Source organism: Rhinatrema bivittatum, chromosome 18 (genome assembly GCF_901001135.1).
Source record: "Rhinatrema bivittatum chromosome 18, aRhiBiv1.1, whole genome shotgun sequence".
NCBI lineage: Eukaryota > Metazoa > Chordata > Amphibia > Gymnophiona > Rhinatrematidae > Rhinatrema > Rhinatrema bivittatum.
Window position 1 is genome coordinate 4,065,521 of NC_042632.1, and position 15,118 is coordinate 4,080,638.

The 15,118-nt window shown below is 48.7% G+C and overlaps 1 non-coding gene across 1 annotated transcript; it reads right to left on the minus strand.

Moving 5' to 3' along the window:
* Positions 1-520: 520 nt before the first annotated feature.
* Positions 521-626, minus strand: LOC115080097. Its single transcript, XR_003853518.1, has one exon. It is a non-coding gene; the product is annotated as a U6 spliceosomal RNA (small nuclear RNA).
* Positions 627-15,118: the final 14,492 nt, after the last annotated feature.

Below are 15,118 nucleotides of genomic sequence, written 5' to 3' on the forward strand. Positions count from 1 at the left end.
TGGTTTTTTGTGAAATCTTGAACCGTGACAAAGTAATTCCCCATGAGACGAAATTCATAAAGGGTAGTTGCCCAGAAAATGCTGGCGATCCGTACACCACTGCCAGCAGTGCTAGTGCGGAAGAACCAGCAATACGAATCCTGAACGCTCAGCAAATTTTTGAAGAATTCCGTCTAAGGATCAAGGAAGAAAAGTGCTTGACTCATGACCCATTCTTTAACTAGGATATCAATCCCAGCCGAATGAATGTAGCTCCTCTGGCTGAAAAACCTGCACACTTTTACAATCTGGCAGTTTGCCACCAGTACCCAATCTGGCTGATCCTCCTTTTTACAACAATTTGAACAGAGGTTCTTTGAGAAAGCCCATGCCCCTGGTCTACAATATTGCAACTGAGATAATCCACTCAAACATTGCCCATCTCTAAAGACCTTTGAGGACTTCGGTTATTCCTTAATGATTTGTGTATGCTACTGCTGTGGCCTTGTCAGACATCACTCTGGCTGCCTGCCCCATCAATTTTTACATGGAATGCTTCATGAATGTGTGAGTCATCCTTGGGCAGGGGCAAAGCTAATCTCATCTGTATCCTTCCAATTACAGTGTATGTGCTGCAAAAGCAGCACTCTGTCTGCGCCACTAATCAAGGTGAAAACCTCAAGAAAGCCAGCCAAATTGCCCTGACCTTTATCCTGTTGATGGATCATCTCACTTCCTTTGAGGTTCACTGTCCTTGAGCAAACAGTGTTGCGCTGGAAGTGGACCCTTGGCCTGGTGCAGGATTGGTATGGCCCTCTGGTTGGACCCAGAGAGTGCCTGCCACCAGGAGGCGGAGCACACAAGGAGACAGAGGCTAACTGGAGCTTCACCAATAACAGTCCGGGGTTTCCGCAGGTTGAGCCCTTGGGTACCCAGACCGCCTGGACTTAGGTGGACCTCTGGTAGTCTCCCGGAGAGGTAGCGGAGGGGTGTGCCCACCATGAGCAAGCATGCGCGGCTGATGCAGAGATGATGGGCTAGACCTGAACTGGAAGCTCCGGAGACCTCAGGGAGGCAACAGTTCAGGAAGGTCCTCCGGGCGAGGCAGGCAGCTCCTGTGGGTCTAGCCAAATGGAAGCCGTGGTTGGTTTCCAAGCAAGTTGGTCTAATGGTCACAGTAGGCCAGAAGAGAGTGTCCGAGTGAAGCAAAAGGGTCAGAGCCAGAGTATCAGTCCAGGAGAAGTCAGCCAAAGCAGGGGTCAATATCAAAATCAGTCCAGGCGTAGTCGAGGCAAGCGAGGGTCGGTTCCAGGCGGCAGACGAGAGAATGGTCAGGCAGGCAGTGGTCAGTTCCAGGCGGCAGGCAAGAGAATGGTCAGGCAGGTAGAGGTCAATACCAAAGGTCAGTCTGAAGAGTTACTACCTGAGAAGGATACAGGAACACACGGAGCCACTGGGAACGGAAGACACAGGAACACAGAGACGCTGGAACAGGAGATGCTGGAACAGGAGAACACTTGGAATAGAAAGGCAAACTAGCATACCAATGTGTCGACCCGATTGCCAAGGCAGGGATCAGGGATTTGAGCCCTGCCTTATATACAGGGCTTTGGTGATGTAATCCAAACGCGCCTGCCTCGGTTTTCCTGCGCTTTCCTCTTTAAAAGATTGAACGTCGGCGAGGCCTGCAGGGACGAGGACACAGAGGAAGGCCATGGTGAGCGACGGGGACGTCAGGGGTTAGCGGCAGCAGCCAGGCCCACACTTGTGGAGGGCAGCGCGAGGTGAGCAGGCCCGGGCGTGGCACTTATGCGGCCGGGACGCACAACAAACAGCCCCTGACAGTGCATCCAGTTATCATTTATTTATTTATTTATTTAAACAGTTTTTATATACCGTTGATTAGACAAAGTCCATCTCTACGGTTCACAATTTCTACATTACAATAACATAGAGAGAAAGGAAAAATTACAATTTCTCATAAATATAAAATTCACTAAAAAACAGTAAATTAATTAAAACTTCTAAAATGCCATCTAAATATAAATTATAAAACCTAGGAGTATAAGATTATAACTTACAGATATGGTTAAGATAATTAAAAGAAAATTAAAAGTATAATAAAATAAAATAAAGGTGCTGCCCTTCAAGAGATTCTACTTGCTTTGGTGGGAACCCTGCCATTTATTCCGCATCAAATGCTCGCTGGAATAACCATGTTTTCAGATCTTTCCTAAATTTCTTCTTGTCTTGCTGTAATCTCAGGTTAGCGGGCATTTCATTCCAGTATTTGGGGCCCGCGATTGATAGCGCTCGCTCCCTGACTTCGCATAAGTGGGCAGATTTAATATTCGGAATCACGAGAAGACCTTTGTTTGATGATCTCAAATTACGTTGTGGTATGTGTAATCTTATTGCTGCATTCAGCAGCAAACACCAAATGCACACGCCATTCCAAGCATTTGCGGTGCCTTATAAGCTTAGACTGACTCAGACAACCACAGACACCTGTAATAGTCTTAAGACTAGGGATTCCACTGGGAAAAAAACAGAGAATGCACATGCCTCTTCACCCAAGGCATCAGATCCAGTGCTGCCACCGTAGTTCTGAGAGCCTGCAGGTAAGAACATAAGAACATAAGAAAATGCCATACTGGGTCAGACCAAGGGTCCATCAAGCCCAGCATCCTGTTTCCAACAGTGGCCAATCCAGGCCATAAGAACCTGGCAAGTACCCAAAAACTAAGTCTATTCCATGTAACCATTGCTAATGGCAGTGGCTATTCTCTAAGTGAACTTAATAGCAGGTAAGACCATACCATCAGTTTCCTGCCAAATAGAATGCCCAGATTTGACCACACTTATGTGGTCTGTTAGACAAACACGTCCTACCTTCATAACTAACTGAGTTCCCAGATAATCCCATGTCTGAGATAGCTGGGGATTGCTCTTGGGAAAAATGACAATATATCCTAACTCCCACTCCTAACAAACCAGTCATCCAGGTATGCAATGCCACTGCAACAGCCATCATTCCCTCTGACAAGGACTTTAGGGCTGTGGTTAACTCAAAGAGTAAGGCTTGAAGTGACAATGCTGTCCCAGAGATGCAAAGAAGGGAAGCGCTGATGACCATTAGATCCAAGGGATTCTCCCATGTACTGTCCCTTCCAAACTGAGCCACCTGTATGACTCTGTCAACCCATTTCAGATCTAAAATGGTACAGGAGCTGTCCTTCTCACAAACCACAAAATAAATAGAACCACCAAACGCCTTGGTAATAAAGTTAATTTGAGTAGCTTTCCTACCATTTCCCTCATGGCTTACTTCCTTCAGGCGGAATGACAGGGGAAAAATCTCAAGGCATGTGAAATAGGAAATGAGGAAAACCCTTGGGCCAGTCCTCTGGAAGACTCAGCACCTTGGATTCCCTCCAGGCCTTTGCCATCCTTCCAATATCTTCTTTGAAGCAATGTCATCCCTAAAAGGAAAGCTTTGTCAAGTAGGACTTAGATATGGAGAGTGCTAAGTAATAAATGCACTCATAGAAGACTTCTAGCCAACACCTGCACCAGAGCAAAAAGCTAATATGCTGCAAATGGCTCCGAGTGGACCACTGTCTTGGACATGCTATGTTAAACCCAAATAAAATCCTGCTACTAAAAAATTGAAAGTCATAATCTGCAGTGCCATGTTAATGGCCTCAAGAATTTGGCTAGGCACAGACTATTATGCCTTCCTGAGAATAGTAAAATGCCAAACCTATAATGTGTTCTCTTTCTTAAGGAACCAAGGGATATAATTTCACTAATTAACAAGCTCCCTTAATACTTGCTTTTGGAAACGCTAAAGGTGTTTTGTCTGGCCCTGAACTGTGTTCTGCTTAGTCCAGGGGCAGGCCTTATGTGCAGAGCTGGCTCCCACTCCAGAGTTCCTTATGGAGGGCAACTAGTGGGTATAGCTGCCTTTACTGTGCCATAGGAAAGACTTCTTCCAAATCAATCAGGACCAGAATCACTTAATGTAAAGAATTTTGAAGATTTTCTCAATACTGACCCATAATTGGGCCCTTCAAAGAATCCAACTCTTCTTTCTTCCCCCTCAGCCATATTCAAAGTCCTATTTAAAGTCCAATAAGGACTGAGCAAATAAGGAGGAAGGATATTCTGTATGGAAGAGACAGACCATAGAGGATTCCTCATCTCCCCCTGGAGGAATTCTCTCTCCTCCAGCTCCTTCTCACTGTATGCTACTCTGGGATATTGAAAAAGCCTTAAGAACCCTCCAAGCCAGAAAGGGTATTTACTCTTTATTTTGCTCTCTCTGAAGTCTCTGTAAAGCAGAAGCCTCTGTATTTTTAAGACTGTAAAAACTTGCTGGAGACACTTCCAAGTCTTTAGAAACTGTGGCCCTTGCCACAGAGGAGGTCTCCACAGAAAGTATCAGCCTGGAGATCTCACTGCTACTTCTCGCTTCTCCAGAAAGCTTGCCCAAGATGGAAAAAGGGAGGGAGGCTCCATGCCCCTCTCACTCCCATGTGTCGCTAAAACAGCCACCGGAATCTCTTCAAAGCTGTCTGTATCGGCGGGAGAACCAGCTACCGCTGGTCCCTCAGTATCAGACCTTCCCTCAGATGCTTAAATGCCTACTGCGCTTTTCTGCTGGCTGCTCCAAACAGCCGAGGCAGCATCTCCACTCTCCCATGTACTTTCTGTAGTTACTGCAGAGCTCAGGCTTCTTCCGACACTCCAAAAAGGAAGCCATAGTGCTGCCACTGCAGAAGTACCCAGGCACCAAATAAGGCTCACACACCTTACCAGCTCTCCTGGAGCCCCTGCATCACTGTCAGGCCTGCCCTGCTCACTGCTAAAACCTGAGCCTCAGTGCCGTAGTATACCGCTGCAGCCAGAAACAACCCCTAGATTTTAAAGGGGAGGCAGCAAAAATTGGAGAAATTACTTACCTGATAATTTCGTTTTCCTTAGTGTAGACAGATGGACTCAGGATCAATGGGTATAGTGTACTTCTGATAGCAGTTGGAGAAGGATCAGATTTCAATCTGACGTCAGCCCTAGTACATATACCCCTGCAGGAAATGCAGCTGTTCAGTATTCTCCTCAAAAAGCATTGTGGATATATGTGTGACTGAGTAATTTGAATAACTTGCGTAACTTCATAACTTGATTAACTTTATAACTTGGTTAATTGATTGACTTGAATCAGTTGAATTAGCTATAGCTGGAGACCGCCAGTGCCCTCAACCGGGAAACGTCGACACCCGGTAGGATGGGTGCCCTAGATGAAGGAAAGCATGGCTTACCCTTGATTCCCTTGCTCTCGGAGCTGTCCCCCGAGGCTTTCATGAGTAATGGCAGCCGTCGGTGGGATGCTGAGTCCATCTGTCTACACTAAGGAAAACGAAATTATCAGGTAAGTAATTTCTCCATTTCCTAGCATGTAGCAGATGGACTCAGGACCAATGGGATGTATAAAAGCTACTCCCGAGCCGGGTGGGAGGCTGCCCGTGACCCACTTAGTACTGGCCTTGCAAATGCTGTGTCCTCCCGAGCCTGAACATTCAGGCGGTAAAACCTGGAAAAGGTGTGGACGGAGGACCATGTCGCCGCCCTGCAGATCTCGGTGGGTGACAGCATTTTGGTTTCTGCCCAGGACACTGCCTGGGCCCTAGTAGAATGGGCCTTGATTTGTAGAGGCGGCGGCTTGCCTGCTTCTACATAGGCCGCCTTGATGACTTCCTTGATCCAGCGGGCTATGGTTGCTCGTGAGGCCGCGTCCCCTTGCTTCTTCCCACTGTGAAGGACGAACAGGTGGTCTGTCTTTCGTATGGATTCCGACATCTCCAGATGTCGGAATCCATACGAAAGACAGACCACCTGTTCGTGGTATCTGGCCAGGAGTCTGCCGATGTTGAGGTGGCGTAGACTTTTGGCCTCTTCCGGATTCTTATGTTCATCTGGCGATGGTAGCGAGATGGTTTGGTTCAGGTGGAAGTGAGACACCACTTTGGGGAGGAACGAGGGAACCGTGCGCAACTGGATGGTTCCAGGGGTGAGCCTGAGGAACAGCTCACGACAGGACAGTGCTTGTAGCTTGGATATGTGACGGGCTGAACAGACTGCCAGCAGGAAGGCTGTTTTCAATGTTAACAGTCGGAGAGACAGGCCTCGGAGAGGTCTGAATGAGGCTCCTGCTAAGAAATCCAGGACCAGGTTGAGGTTCCAAAGAGGTACAGGCCACTTTAGGGGTGGTCGGATGTGTTTAACTCCTTTCAGCAAGCGAGAGACATCCTGGTGAGAGGCTATGCTGCCGCCCTCATTCTTGGCGCCGTAGCATGATAATGCGGCCACCTGTACCTTGATGGAGTTGAGGGACAATCCCTTCTGCAGACCGTTCTGTAGGAATTCCAAGACCGCGGGGATTTTGACTGAGCGAGGTATGATGCTGTGGTCCTCGCACCAGGCTTCGAATACTCTCCACACCCTTATGTATGTTAGAGATGTGGAGAATTTGCGTGCTCGGAATAGGGTGTCGATTACAGCTCCCGAGTATCCGCTCTTTCTCAGGCGAGCCCTCTCAATGGCCAGACCGTAAGAGAGAATTGAGCTGGGTCCTTGTGGAGGATCAGTCCCTGTTGGAGTAGGTCTCTGTGTGGAGGTAGTGGCAGGGGGTTTCCTGTCAGTAATCTCCGCATGTCTGCGTACCATGGTCTTTATTTTATTTATTATTTTATTTTATTTGCAGTTTTTATATACTGACATTTGTTTAGTAACCTCACATCGGTTTACAGTCAACAAAAAATTGCAGCAGTGCTAAATAACAGGAGGTTAGCACTAGTGCATTACAAATAATGAATAAACCAAGTACAGAGGGGGGGGGGGGGGGAGGTGCAAAAAGATACAATAAGTGAATAGAGATACAAGGAATAATGCTATATAGTGGGACATAGATTTATTTTATTTATTTATTTGAGGATTTTATATACCGAAGAACGTTGGGAACATCTCATCGGTTTACAAGAAACAACGTGTAGCAAACTGCACTTTACAGAGAAACTTGAACCAAATATACAATAAAGAACGAAAACATAATATTTCTAACAGATAGATTCCTCAATTAAATTACAAATGTGCATCAGTTTAACAAAAGAAGGGGAAATATGATACAATATAAAGGGAGAAGAAAGGCGAGAGATATTTACAAAAGAAAGGCATGGCTAGATAATTAGATAAAGAGTTAAATTACAATAAGTAGGACGAGTGATGGAAATGTTATCAAGCAAAAGCTTGCTTGAAGAGGTAGGTTTTTAGATTGTGTTTAAATTTTTTTGGGCAGGATTCCTGCCGTAGATAAGGGGGGAGTTTATTCCAAAGGGCAGGCCCAGCTAAAGATAGTGCCTGAGCTTTAGTGGAAGCAAGTTTGGATTGTCTGGGTGAGGGAGTAGTGAGGGTAGCCCTGTGTTGTTGCCTTAACGGTCTGCTTGAATTGTGAAAGCTGAGGTGATCGGAGAACCAGTGCATGTCTTGGTTGTGGAGGGCCTTATGGATCAGGGTGAGAGTTTTATAGGATATTCTTTCAGTGACAGGTAGCCAATGCAAGTTTTTAACAGGGGTGATGTGGTTGTCTTCTTGGCCAGTCCAGGGCCACAAGAAGTACCTGTCCCCTGTGTAGACTTATCTTGTGAATGATCGCACCTAGTAGGGGCCACGGTGGGAAGGCGTATAGCAGAGTCTCCTGTGGCCATGTCTGAACCAGGGTATCGATGCCTTGGGACTGAGGTTCCCGTCTGTGGCTGAAGTAACTGGGTACTTGGGCGTTGGACCAGTTTGCCAGAAGGTCCATGGTTGGTGTTCCCCAACGGTTCACTATCAGTTGGAACACTGTGGTCGACAGCTTCCATTCTCCTGGGTCTAGACTTTCTCTGCTGAGGTAATCCGCAGTGATGTTGTCTTTCCCGGCGATGTGGATGGCCAAGATCTCCTGGAGGTTCCCTTCCGCCCACGACATTAGGGGATCTATTTACAGGGACACCTGTTGGCTTCTAGTTCCTCCCTGACGGTTGATGTATGCCACTGTTGTGGCATTGTCTAACATTATCCTGACCGCTTTGTCTCAGACTTTGTGACCGAACCGTAGACAGGCTAGTCTGACTGCCATGGCTTCTAGGCGACTGATGTTCTACCCCGACCCTTCTGCATTCCACTGCCCTTGGGCGGTTAGCTATTCGCAGTGTGCTCCCCATCCTCATAGGCTGGGGCAAGCAGGATCCAGATCGGTGAGGATAGTCTTGTTCCCTGGCTCAGGTGGCCGTCTTGTAGCCACCACCATAGTTGGGTTCGAACTTTGCCCGGGAGCGGTAGACGTACAGTGTAGTTCTGAGACAGTGGGCTCCATTGCGATAGGAGTGAGCGCTGTAGGGGCCTCATATGAGCTCATGCCCATGGTACTACTTACAGCATGGATGCCATGAGACCGAGGACTTGTAGGTAACCCCATGCTGTGGGGCGATGTTCGCTCAGCTCGGTTCGTAACTGGTTCATCAGTTTTAATCTCCTCGCCGGTGTCAGGATGACTTTGTCTTCCCTGGTGTTGAATCGGACTCCTAAGTATTCGAGGGTCTGTGAGGGTTGCAGACAGCTCTTGTTTGTGTTGACCACCCATCTGAGACTCTCCAGTACGGTTTGGACTCTGGTTGCCTGGTGACTTTCCTCTGAGGATTTCGCCCTGATCAACCAATCATCTAGGTAAGGGTGTACGAGGATTCCTTCCTTCCTCAGTGTTGCCGCCACCACCACTATTATCTTGGTGAACGTCCGGGGTGCTGTGGCTAACCCGAAGGGTAATGCCCGGAACTGGTAGTGACGGTCCAGGATTTTGAAGCGAAGGAAGCGCTGATGTTCTTGATGGATCGGAATCTGTAGGTAGGCTTCCGACAGACCAGGGATGTGAGGAATTCTCCCGGTTGTATCGCCCTTATTACAGAGCGTAGGGTTTCCATGCGGAAGCGGGGGATCTTCAGGTGGCGGTTGACTGACTTGAGGTCCAGGATGGGCCTGAATGTTCTCTCTTTCTTGGGGACGATAAAATAGATGGAATAGTGTCCAGTATTTATTTGTTGCGGAGGCACTGGGGTGAAGGCCTCTAGGGACAGTAATCTGGTCAGAGTCGCCTCCACTGCCACCCTCTTGGAGGGGTCGTGACAGGAGGATTCCATGAACTTATCCAGAATGGTTCAAAGGACGTCCAGGTAGTACCCCCTTCTTGAATGATGGTTAGGACCCACTTGTCTGAAGTTATCTCGACCCATCTTTGGTAGAATAGGGCAAGTATGCCCCCTATGGCTTCTTCCTTTGGACGGGTCGGCCGAATCTCATTGTGGGGTGCGGGTGCGGCTGGGGCCGGGGCCCGAGCTGGTTCCCCTTTTGTTGTGCTTGTTCCGAAAGGACTGGTTCCTGCCTGCAGGACGAGGCACGTGATAAGAGTTTCTGTATGGGTCGAAGTGCTGTGAACTTCTGCCCCTGGAAGATCGGGGGAAGGGTCGTTGGTGTTTCTTATTCCTGTCCTCCGGTAGTCGCAGCAATGGGGATTCGCCCCATTTGTTAGCCAGTTTCTCTAGTTCGCTGCCGAACAGGAGGGATCCCTTGAAGGGCATCCTTGTGAGTCGCGTTTTGGAAGATGCATCGGCCGACCAGCTTCTGAGCTAGAGTTGCCTCCTGGCTGCCACAGCTGATGACACTCCTCTAGCCGCTGTGCGCACCAGATCGGAAGCAGCATCCGCAAGGAAAGATACTGCTGGTTCCATGGCTTCCCCAGGGGTGTTGCTCCTGGTCTGTGATAGGCAGGCACGTGTTACCACGGTGCAGCAGGCCGCTATTTGTAGGGACATAGCGGTGACATCAAAGGATTGTTTAAGGATGGAGTCCAGACGTCAGTCATGAGCGTCTTTGAACGCTGCACCTCCCTCCACTGAGATGGTGGTGCACTTCAAGACCGCGCAGACCATGGCATCCACTTTTGGGCATGTCAGAAGGTCTTTGGCCGCCGGGTCCAGAGGGTACATGGCTGCCATAGCCCGTCCACCTTTGAAGGAGGACTCTGGAGCACTCCATTCCAGGTCAATTAGTTGCTGGACGGCTTGTAACAGAGGGAAATGGCGGGAGGTCTGGCAGAGTCCCTCTAGCAGGGGATTCGTCTTAGGTTCCCCTGAAGCGCTTGTGCCTGGGATAGCAAGCTCCTTCAGGCTGTGGGTGACCAGGTCTGGGAGCTTGTCCTTGGTGAAGAAGCGTCTCATGGTCCGGTGAGGCTCTGTCCCCGGGGGGAGTTCCCCCTCTTCTAGGGGCTCAGATTCCTCTTTAGAATTATCCGTGTCCCCATAGGTGGGACTTCTAGGTGGTGGAAACATTTGTCTGGGCCTAGAGGGGCCTGGGACATGAAGGTCTTCTGGTGGAGGTTGTGGCTGTTTTACCGGAGGCTCCGTCTGCATGTGAACGAAGGTGTGTAGGCCTTTGAAGAATTCCACCCATGAGATGGAAGCTGGGTCTAAGCTAGGGGGCGCCGAGTCCCTGGGGGTCACCATTTGAGGGGGGAGTCCCGCTGGAATTTGCTAGGTCCGGGGTACTCATTGAGGAGCTAGTACTCGGCCCTAGGTGGGACTGGCCCTGGGCTGGATCTCCCAGGGCCTCCTCGCACTGGATGCACAGGGCATTGGTCTCTTCGTTTTGTGCGGCTCTGATATTGCATGCTGGGCAGAGGCCTTGGGCCTTGATCTCTGTTTCTGGTGGTGCCATATAGGCGCGTAAATCTTTATGCGCTTAAGTGCGTCGAAGATCTGCATGCGGGTTGTGTGCGCGCAGGTGTGCGCCTAAGCCGCAGTTATGCACCCGGCCCAGTAAGCATGGGCTGCGCGCGTATCTTATGCGCACATGTAATTTTGTGCGCCTAGCGAGCCTTGTGCGCCCGGGTCGAAGCGGTGGACAGAGCGGCGAATAGGGCCAAAATGGCAACGGCGACCACGCGGGCAATATGGCGACCACCTCGGAGGGTCTCCACGTGGGAGGACCCTTGAATCTGACCGGGGCCTAGCTCCGCTAGGGCTGATCAACCCGGTGGCACTGGTCCCGGCCGGCGACCTGTGCGACTCCTGGAACCTCGGAGACCGGAGTCTTAGAAGAAGATTTCTACCTTACCTTGTCTCCGTGCTTCCCGGTTTCGTTCCGGGCGGTCTCTGTCTATGGGGGGAGAGGGCAAATACCTTCACCGCCACGCTCGAGGATGCACCTGCTGCCTCTCAGTCGCCGGACCGAGGCTTACCTCCGAGGGACCACGGAAATCACCTTGGGAATTCTCAACTGGGGGAGGGACCTGAGGGTATCACCGCAGGAGAGCGGGGCTTGTCTGTAGATGTAAGTTTTCTTCTGAATTTAGGATTTTTCTCCGTTGAATTTGCTCTAACGCTGTGAGAGCGTGCAGGTAGTCCCTAACTGCTATGGAGACGGAAAATACTGAAGAGCTGCATTTCCTTCAGGGGTATATGTACTAGGGCTAACGTTAGATTGAAATCTGATCCGTCTCCAACTGCTATCAGGAGGACACTATACCCATTGGTCCTGATCCATCTGCTACATGCTAGGAAAATTTAAAATTTTAACCAGCCCCCCTGGAACCTCCTTGTGGAGTAAACCATTGCAGAAGGGAGCACAAGGCTTTGGATTTTAGTTAGCTCTGAATATTTAAAGAGAGTAGAGCAGAAAAGTGTAGCCCTCTTGTCTTCAGCAGTGCTTCACTGAGGGAAGTAACCTGAAGCTGTTGCCTCAGAGGCTGCCAACCACACAGACATCTCTTCGGTTTAGAATCACGCTCAACTAAGGGAGAATTCGTCGGTCACCTTAGGCACTGCTCATCAAAATGTTCCCATTCACCGGGCCTAACCAGGCATTTGCTTCAAGCACAGGAAGTTTGTCCATCATTTGCTAGAGACAGAGAATACTAGCAGGCTGGTGGTGTCAGTACAGAGGTATATTAGACATGACATCAGCAAGCCTGTTGATCTCTTTCATCTGCTGGTTGGCATGCATAGCCCAGTGGTCTAACTGGATGAAGAAGAAACCTCTTTTAAAGCCAACTATATTCATTTTTACCACATCCACTGGCACCAAATTCCAGAGCTTCTATTTATTTTAAATGTACAACCTAGTAACTTAATTGTGCATCCCCTAATCTCTGTACTTTTTGAAAGTAAATTGGTTCACATTCCACTCCACTCATTTTATAGACCTCTTATATCGCCCCTCAGCAGTGCCTTCTTCAAGCTAAAGAGAAAGCAAATGTTGCTTACCTGTAACAGGTGTTCTCACAGGACAGCAGGATGTTAGTTCTCACATATGGTTGACATCATCAGGATAGAGCCCAATCACGGAAAACTTCTGTCAAAGTTTCCGGAACTTTGACTGGCCCCTACTGGGCATGCCCAGCATGGCACCAACCCTGCAGCCAGCAGGGGTCCCCCTCAGTCTTATTTGAAAGCTACAGGCAGTGCCGAAAAATAAAATAAAAAAATGTTACGAACTCACCACCGCGGGGCAGTGGGCGGGTTTCGTGAGGATTAACATCCTGCTGTCCTGTGAGAACACCTGTTACAGGTAAACAACATTTGCTTTCTCACAGGACAAGCAGAATGGTAGTCCTCACATATGGGTGAGTACCGAGCTGAGGATGTCCGAACATGCACCAAATGTACCCAAAGGCGTGCAACAGGCACAACATCTGGGCTGGGATTTGGGAGAGGGCATCCTGAACCCCACCGGGCAGGGGGAAGGGTGAAGGTACATCACGTTGTAAATAGGTTATGAAGGACAGACTGGCCGAAGATGGAATCTTGTCTTCTGGCTTTGTCCAAGCAATAGTGGGCTGCGAAGTGTGGAGAGAACTCCAGGTGGCAGCCCTGCAAATGTCAGGAAGCGGCACCAATCGTAGGTGTGCTACTGAAGTTGCCATGGCCCTTACAGAGTGTGCTTTAACATGGTCTTGGAATGGAATGCCCGCTTGCTGATAGCACAAGGATATGCAGTCCGCCAACCAGGAGGAGAGAGTCTGCTTACCCACAGGCTTCCCCAACTTGTTAGGGTGGAAAGAAACAAACAATTGAGTGTTTTCCCTGTGGGCAGCTGTACGGTCTAGGTAAAACGCTAGAGCCCGTTTGCAGTCAAGGGTATGCAGAGCCTGTTCTCCTGGGTTGGCATGGGGCCTGAGAAAAAAGGTAGGTAGTATGATGGATTGATTGAGGTGAAAATCCGAAGCTACCTTAGGTAAGAATTTCGGGTGAGTGCGGCGTACCGCCCGGTCCTGCAGAAGTTTAGTGTAAGGCGGATAGGTAACTAGAGCCTGCAATTCACTAACTCTGCGAGCTGAAGTGATAGTCAAAAGAAAAATCACTTTTCATGTGAGATATCTAAGTTCACAAGAGTGAAGAGGCTCGAAAGGCGGTTTCATGAGCCGACCGAGAACCAGATTAAGGTCCCAAGAAGGGGCCGGAGGACGTAGTGGAGGCTTGATATGGAGCAAGCCCTTCAAAAAGTGTGTTACAAGGGGTTGTACTGATATAGGGACATCCCAGACACCTTTATGGAAGACGGCTATCGCACTGACATGCATTCTGATGGAAGAAGTTTTTAGACCCGACTCTGATAAATGCCAGAGATAGTCTTAAAAACTTGGCAACTGGACAGGTAAAGGGGTCAATGGACTGAGAAGAGCACCATGTCGTGAACCTTTTCCATTTGTAAGAGTAAGATTTTCTCGTGGAAGGCTTCGCGAAGCAATCAAGACACGGGAAACTGGATCTGAAAGGTTAAGTGGCTGAAGGATTAAACTTTCAACATTCATGCCGTCTGGGCCAAGGCTTGAAGATTGGGATGGCGTAGGCACCCTTCGTTTTGAGTGATCAGGAGCGGGTCCTGTCCCAAGGGAATGCGCCTGCGGATGGAGAGATCCTGAAGTATTGGAAACCACACTTGGTGTGGCCAGTGAGGTGCTATCAGGATCATGGTTCCCTTGTCCTGACGTAACTTCACGAGAGTCTTCGAGAGAAGTGGAAGTGGAGGGAATGCATATAGGAGATCGGTTGCCCATGATAGGGAGAACGCCAACTTCCTCATTTTTTCAGCGGAGCTTCACGGACCGCCAACGCAACGAAATAAGTCCACACTTGATGAATCATCACTGCCATAGTATCAAGTATGTATTCTTTTCCACAGTGCCCAAGTTAAGTGAATTTTTTCAATAACTGAAAGATGTCTTTTCATACACTCTATTAGTGTTCCACGAGTCTATCTTGAGAACAACCAGCCCTTGAAGAAGGAGCCAGTCTCCGAAACATCTGGATGTCGGCTGAGCAAGACTGACCACAGAGCCAAAGATAAGTAATTATTATGGCGCTACTCATATCATCAATGTAATAATTTGGAAGTGGACAGTGAACACCTCAAGAGTTTTCATCACTGGGGTACCTAATGATTTTTAAAGCCTTCACATAGGCTTACAGACACGATAGCTGAAATTCTCACAGTATCGTATGAAGGTACACTCAGATTTCTAATCAGACATCCATATAACAGGTCATTCATTGTTTACATTAAATTATCTGCCATTTGGATAACCAATCTTCCAGTCTCACAAGGTCCTCTATAATAAATCACAAGCAGATTGTGATAGAATGACTCTGAATAATTTTATCATCTGTAAATTTGATAACCTCACTTGTCTTATTCCTTTCCAGATTATTTATATATTGAAAAGCATCAGTTCAAGTACAGATCGCTGAGGTACTCCATTTACCCTTTTGCAACTGCAGGCTGCTTCCTGAACACCCTGGGCAAAGACACCCAATAACGGGCAACAAGCACAACAGGGCAGCCTGATCACCACACTGGGCCCTAGGTAGGAAGAGTTGGGTTCTTACACTGGAAACAGATTACGGAGGACAGACTGGGCAAAGACGCTGTCCTATCAACCATCCTTATCCAGGCAGTAATGGGCTACGAAGGCGTGGAGGAAGCTCTACATTGCAGCCCTGCAGATTTCGGCAATAGGGACTGCCCGGAAGTGTGCTATTGACTTCGCCAT